General features: G+C 40.1%; 1 pseudogene; it reads left to right on the top strand.

The window, feature by feature from the left end:
* Positions 1–503: 503 nt before the first annotated feature.
* Positions 504–6879, top strand: LOC117451469 (GTPase IMAP family member 8-like; annotated as a pseudogene).
* Positions 6880–7821: the final 942 nt, after the last annotated feature.

The following is a 7821-nucleotide window of genomic DNA, read 5'->3' on the forward strand; positions in this document are numbered from 1 at the left end:
TGCGCAGAAGAAAAATCTGGCCCATCCTAATTTTTACAGGCCCACCCTAAAGTACATTTCTGGCTACGCTATGGTGCAGAGCATGGATGTATAATAAGAACGTGCAGAGGTATCATATACTAGGCAAACTTGACTTTCCTGTTTATCCGAATCTCAGTCCCCATACACGCATAAACAGTGAATCTGGCATTGATGCTGGGGATTTAGCCGAGTTATTTTCAATAGAGTCACTCGACTGGAGCAGAAAAGTCAACAGTGGCAATGGAAACAAACAGTGGCGGCCGGCCCATAGGGGCGCTAGGGGCGCCGCCCCACCTCTTGCCAGATACAAAATAAAAAATAAAAATAAAAATTAAATAAAAAAATATATATTTCAAAAAAATATATTTCAAAAAAAAATATATTTTATATTTTAATTTGTAATGAACAAGGTAAATATCATACAATTAGTATCACAAAAATGTATAATCTACAATACAATCTCGTTTAAAATTGTGTTACGATGTCTAAAGTTACTGATAAGTCACCTGTTTCCTGCCTGGCCTTGCCCATGGCATTAGTTTATCATTACGGGGCAGAGCCCCCGAGCGAAACAGCAGCAACCAGCAGGTTGCAAAAGTCTCAATAGTAAACTGTGCCGCCGAAACATAATTTCAGCCAATCAGCGCCGTCAAATATTTTGGTCACGTGGGCGCTCAGGTTGGCGCCCATGTTGCTTACGTGCGTTGACGTGATTTGTTTTTTAGACTCGTGAGTAACCAAGGTGACGCAGTATTTGGATGAGAATGGTGTGCAGGTGGAGTCGCCGGAGCCTCGGTCCGCCCAAGAGCTACTCTCCAATCCTTTTGAAAGGAGAAGTTTGGGAGATAAATTGATACTTAAAGACCTTGGACCGGACCAACCCGATTTGTATATATCACAGCAGGCTCGTGAAAAAGACAAAACGTATCAACAAGGCTTCTCACATGGCTAGCTGGATGCAAACAGGTAAATGCTATCTTTTGTTTCACATGCTTGCTCTTCAAACAGCCGGGGACAGATACGATCTGTTCAGAAACTAGACAAAAGTTAAACAAGTACAAACCACAGACTGTCTGTGTCATGGAGAATACAGTCGCTGGTTTATTTATGTCTGTAGGCCGTTGTTGTGAGTGTGTACGGTCGGAGCATATATAGCGTTAGCTTAGCCAAGCTCCATTCAGGGAACAAGCATTCTAAAAGGTTTTTCGCCTGCCATCTGTCTGCAGACTTGTCAAAGCATTAATTCATGGTTTTTACTAACCGGTATCAGTATGTTGTTACGTCGGCATCATTTAGAAACGTGTATTACAATTTAATCACGGTCAAATATGTTCATGTTGTTGTAGCTCCCGAGCCAGCGCGTCATGTTTGAATGATGCGAGTAAACACAGCTGACAGCTGCGGTGAAACTCGAGCGACTAAAAGCGATGCGATAGGAGCGTTTAGAGCGAAGCGAATATTCGCATCGCGTCCGGTCTGAACGCAGCATTAAAGCGAGCTCCACGCTGCACTGGAAACGCGCCATTACATCACCAGAAGTCCTAATTTAAGGGGTCATTTGTCCCAAAAAAAATTTTTTTACTCACTCTATCAATAGCCCCACCAAAAATATTTTCCACCAGCCGCCACTGGAAACAAAAGGTAAAGTTTAAGCTCATATGACTCCTGTTAATAAACTTAGGACAATAATGATTATTAAAATTGAATCTGAATTCAACTGTAATAATAAAACTATACTTTTCCTGAGTTATCAGCATTTGTTTGTTGCTGTATAATAAAAAAAAAAAATGGGGAAAAGGTTATTAGGCGTGATGGAAATTTCCAGATCTGCAGGGGATGTTCCAGTTTCTGTGAGGAGCTTGTAATCATAGTGTTTCACTGGATTTCGCTACACAATAAGGATAAGGTGCCTTGAATTACTCAGCTGTAAGATGCTGTTCTCGCTCATAGATGATTATTAATGCACTATATGTTTATTACCTGGCAAATGTAAGTTTGTGCATTCACTATTAATGTGTATAAAAAAACATCACTCGCTCATGTCACTAATTTTACTGAACTTGTCGGTAGATCTGAAGATATATGATTTAAACTCAAAGACAGGACAGTTTTTACTTTTCATTATGTACTGATATTGCCACCACACAAGCCATACTGCTTGTATAAGCTGGTATTTGACAGTCCTTTACAGCAGGATTTCCTGATGATAGATGTGTGTTTTAGTATAAAAATAAGTGAATTTTATGTTGCAATGACATTGTTGCCAAAGCTATACTTTTCATGCGAATAAACAGATCATGAACATGTTCTAGATTTATATAATGCATGTAAACGGGAAATTTGTTATATCTCTTACAGGGCAAACTAAGCACCCTAAGAGTTGAGGATTGTGTTAGTAGGTGGAAGAGTATTATCCAGTGACCCCAGTTTTAAAAGTACAGCTGGCAACATCATACTTGGCAAAAGGGTTTTTGAGACCAACAGAAGAACTGCCCAGAGTGTTGTGAGGCAGCGGGAGGTACATGGCAGACGGCTCACTGTGGTTGATACTCCAGGCTGGTGGTGCCACTACCCACGAGAAAACACCCCAGAGCTGGATCAAATAGAAATCAAGAACAGCGTCCATCTGTGTCCCCCCGGGCCTCACATATTTATTTTAGTCATTCCTTTAGAAGAAGCATTTCCTGACATTTTCAAGGAATCCCTTGAAGAGCACATGCAACTCTTCAATAAAGTCTTGGAGTCTTTGATCAAACCATTGTGCTGTTCACTGTAGATGATCCATGTAAAACAAGTTTAAAATACGACATCCCTTGCTGGCCAGCACTTCAGATGATTCTTCAACAATGTGGAAACCGAAAGCATGTTTTCAACATCAGCAACCATCAGGATAGGACTCAGGTCACAAGGCTTTTCCAGAAAATGGAGGCAATGGTTGCACAAAATGCTGCTGGTCACTGTTCTATTGATGCTGCTGATGGGAGTGCTCTGAGAGAGAAAATGGAAGCAATCGTTGAAAGAGCATCAAAGAGGTTTGCCGAAGTGCAGGCAAAAAGAAGGAAACTCCAAGCCCTGATTGAAGGTAAGTCAGAAATGTCTCTAATTGGATAAAAAAAATGCAGACAAATATGACGAAGATACCATTTTTTTATTCATTTATTTAACAGGGACAGTGCATATTAATGAACATTTCTGTAAATGTGCCAGAGTTAGCCAAGAGGCTTTTTTTCACCTGTAGTCCCTGGACAGATTTTAGTCGACCTAAAACACATTTCATTTTAAACAAGTAAATACAATACATTTAAAACATGCAACATACATTACTGGGAAATACAGAACATTAAAACAAAACAAAAGAACATGTTAAAACACAGGCAGTCGGTTGTAAGGAGCAGAAGATTAGGTCAGTGTTGGCAGAGCTGATTCCTCACTAACCATATTTTGAGTTTTGATTTAAATAAAGTGAATGTGGTCTGCACCTCTTGTTACCCTAGTTGCAGTTGTGCGTATGTTAATAAACTGTCTAAGAGGAGGTGAGGTAAGGCCGTTGACAATCTTGTAAAAAAGGCAAGCATTTGCATGTTTAATGAGGTTTTCCCAGCTTAGCAAGTTGTATCTTTTGAGTATTGGGCAGTGATGCGAAAAAACTGATTTTCTTTTGTCCAGTATTTTGAGTGTTTGTTTGTACAATGACTCCAGTGGTTTTAATGTTGTTGTACTGGCATGTGACCAGGTAGTTAAATAGTAGGTGATGTGTGAGAGAACCATAGAGTGTGTGTGTGTACATCAGAGATGCCTCAATTGACATGTAATCTCTGGTGAACCTAAAATTCGACAGACTGGATTTGACCCTATTACATATTTTTTTAACCTGAGCCTTGACATTGAGTGTTGAATCAATCATGACTCCAAGGTACTTGTATTGTGACACCACCTGTAGCCTCTCCCCTGATATAAAAACATCTGGCGCAACACAAGAGGACTTTGTTTTGGTGAAGAAGATGCATACTGTTTTACAAATATTTAGTTGCAAACAGCATTGTTCCAACCAAACTGTTACACGAACCATGGTGTTTGTCAGTTCATTAGCCACTTGTGTCATATTGCTTCCATGTACATATATTACAGTGTCATCTGCATACATTTGGATGTTTGTGTCAGGACATACAGATGGTAAATCATTTATATAGAGCGAAAATAGTAATGGTCCCAGGATTGAACCTTGTGGGACCCCTGTCGAAAGATGAAGGTCAACAGATTCATGATTTTGAACTCTCACATACTGAGATCGGTTAAACAAATAAGATTCTATCCATTTAAGTGTTTGTGAAGAAAAGTTAAAACTGGAAAGCTTAGATATGAGTATTTTATGATTAACAGTGTCAAAAGCCTTTTTTAGGTCAAGAAACACAGCTCCTACAACACCACCTTTATCCATTTTTGATTTGATTATCAATAGCCTTTTGACATTACAACGCAAATGATATTTGCAAAAGTCTTGATGGTCAACCTGACAATTACATAATGATGCACAAAACCTCAAGTCTGAATATTTTTTTATTCCACTTTGTCTCTAGGTGGCAAAACTCCCCCAACACATTTGAGGCTAGTGATGGTTGGTGCACAGTGGTCAGCCAAGAGCTCAGCAGGCAACACCATTCTAAGGAAATATGCGTTTCCTGTTACTCACACAAGAACAACTGTGTTCTGCAAAATAAACCACAGCGTGGTGGCAGACAGGCAGCTCACAGTGGTAGACTCTCCAGGCTGGTTATACAACAGCACCCTTCAGGAGCTCTCAGAGATGAATAAACTTGAAATAGAAAACAGCATGCATCTGTGCACTTCAGGACCCCACGTAGTGCTCCTTGTTGTGGGCCTGGCATCCGCGTTCAACACAACATACCAGAAAGCGGTCCAGGAGCACATGAGTCTGTTCACGGATTAAGTCTGGAAGCACACAATTGTTCGGTTTACCAGAGGTGACTGGCTGGGAGTGAAGACTGTGGAAGAGCGCATAGAGAGTGAGAAGGGTCTCCAGTGGCTTGTGGAGAAGTGTGGGAACATGTATCATGTCTTGGATAACAAAAACCACAGTGACGAGACTCAGGTAACGGAGCTCCTTGAGAAGATTGAAGAGATGTGGGCAGGAAACAAAGATGGTCCTTTTGAAGTCAACCTGGGCCGTGCTGAGCAGATGGAGGCAAGAAAAGAGGTTGCAGACAAGAAGGCAAAAAGGATTCGTCAGACGGCCCAAAGACAAGCAAGAATACTCAAAGAGTTGTTTCGAGGTAATCAAAAAACTAAATGTATGATTAATTTAGTTATTATTACTATTTCTAATTAAAAAAAACAACTCACATTTCCCAAGGGGAGACGAAGACGAACACTGACCATAGGATTGTACTTATCGGCCCGAAAGACTCTGGGAAGGGTATGGCAGGAAACATGATCCTTTTTGAAGAGCTGTTTGGCACAGCTCGGATGAAGAAGGTAACCAACCTCTACAGGTTTTTGGGGGGGAAACATCTGATTGTTGAAGTCTGTATTGGTTGTTATATTATTTTTGTTTGGTTACTTCTATGCAGGAATTCCAAGATCAGAGAAGAACCACAATGTGTGAGAAACATGAAAGCAATGTTGCCCGACGAAACATCACCGTGGTTGAGGCACCAAGCTGGTTTGCAGACGAGATCACACCCGACTGGCTCAAGACTGAAGTTCTGCGCAGCATCTCAATGTGTGCTCCTGGTCCTAATGCTTTTCTCTTGGTTGTACCCATTTTCAAAACCTTTGCAGAGAATGACTACAAAACAATGGTTGAGCTCTTGGTGCCATTCGGTGACAGTGTCTGGAGGCACTGCATGGTGCTGTTTACCTGGAGAAGACTGGCTCAAGGAAAGGTCCATTGAAGAGCACATTGCCACAGAAGGCGAACACCTGGAACAGCTGGTGGAAAAGTGTGGGTACAGATATCATGCCATGAACTGCAATCCTTATGGTTATTTTTGCTTTACCTATCATACAGCTGTTTGAGAAAATGTTTGACATGATAACACGAAACAAGGGCCAATACTTTGCCGCTGAAGACAAAATGGGGAACAAGCGAAAACAAACGCAATGGCAAGAAGAGTGGAACAGGAGGGAGCAGGAGCTAATCGACCGGATGTTGAAAGCTGTTGCACAAGAACCAGAAGAACCGATCGTACCATCTATGAAGATGAACGCAAGCATGGATGGAGCTTTGATATTACTCAGTTAATCTAGGAAATGTTTTAAAATTGTTTTAAAGTGTAAGATAGACCATATGGCCTGTCACGATAATAACATTATCGAATTATCGTATTAAATGTGGTTTTTGCCTCGATAACATTGTTGTTATGTTACCAATTTAACATATTGACCAGACCTTTATAATCTGAACACTATTAGCCCGTCGTACTGTATGTGGACATGACTTCAATCAGATTTTCTGTTACCAATTTATCGTACCATCAATAGACATGACCTTGATTATTTTAGTGCCATTGTCTCAACCTACGATGTAGCGAAATGTCTTTGATAATTTTTACATTAACGACTTATCATACATATGAATTTTTTTATTTTTTGTTGACGTCAATATTGTTTTGTTTACATGAGAATGGAATCATCACACATTTTAGACAACATGTTCAAAGATTTTCAATATTTTGGCATTGGTCATTTTTCATTGACATCCAGACCATTTCCAACAAAAGTAGTTAAACCATTCAAATTCTGTTTTCAGTGAGCGGAGATGTTCCCAGAGAAGTTGGGGGCACATTTTTGAGTCAAAGAGAACGTGCCAAAGTGACTGAATGGCTGAGCGTTAGATTTGGGGGCTCTGATGTCACCTCTGGGGTCGACAGCATGATTATTTCAGCCAGTGATGTGGAAATGTTGGACCAAAGCCTCCCAAAAGGCAGGCACTCTTTTTAGCACACACAAGCAGGTTGGTAACTATGGAAACAAAAGAGAAAAAGTGCACAGAAAGCACAGTTTTCCAAACGCTGACCCTGCCAGAAAATTGGTGATTATCCAGCTGTATTACTTTCTGATGCAGCCAATACTATGTATGTTATGTTCAATGTTCATTATTTAATGTGATTATGTAATCATGTCAATGCAGAGATTATATTTTTGGGTTTTCCCTGTAATAGTGTAAAAAAGCATGTTAAAGCATATCATGAATAGAAAACGTTAATTGTATGCAGAACATTAAATAATTTAAAGATTCAGAATTTCCCCCAAATATCAGTCTGGCAGGCGATACCGCAGCATCCGGACTAAAACCACCAGACTCAGGGACAGTTTCATCCCACAGGCCATAAGACTAAAACACCTGCACTTTGAAACAACATCCATAACATTCATCTGCATCTTAGAAATGATTTATCTAATATATCATATTCCAATCACTTATAGACTCTTATTGCTCTTATTGCACTTTTTCACAATTTTACTAATTTACTATTTTTACTTATTTACTTGCACTATTTTCAAGCAATCCAGCAATCCACCTATCTGTTTGTTAGAAATATCCCCACCTTTGTCAGTTGCATCATTCCAATTATGTACAAAGTAATGCATCAATGTATCCTACATATCCTACGATATCCTACTTTGTTATGGAACGCAAAGCAGAGTAGGGGGCTAGTACACCCTCCTGAGGGTCCGATTGTGGATGTCATGCGAGCATAACATGGTGAAAACAATCAGTCTAAATTAACAATCGGGACGGAAATGTTCGGATTTCCAAAGGGAGGTTCTGTGAATAAA

This window comes from Pseudochaenichthys georgianus, chromosome 8 (genome assembly GCF_902827115.2).
Source record: "Pseudochaenichthys georgianus chromosome 8, fPseGeo1.2, whole genome shotgun sequence".
In the NCBI taxonomy this organism is placed as follows: domain Eukaryota; kingdom Metazoa; phylum Chordata; class Actinopteri; order Perciformes; family Channichthyidae; genus Pseudochaenichthys; species Pseudochaenichthys georgianus.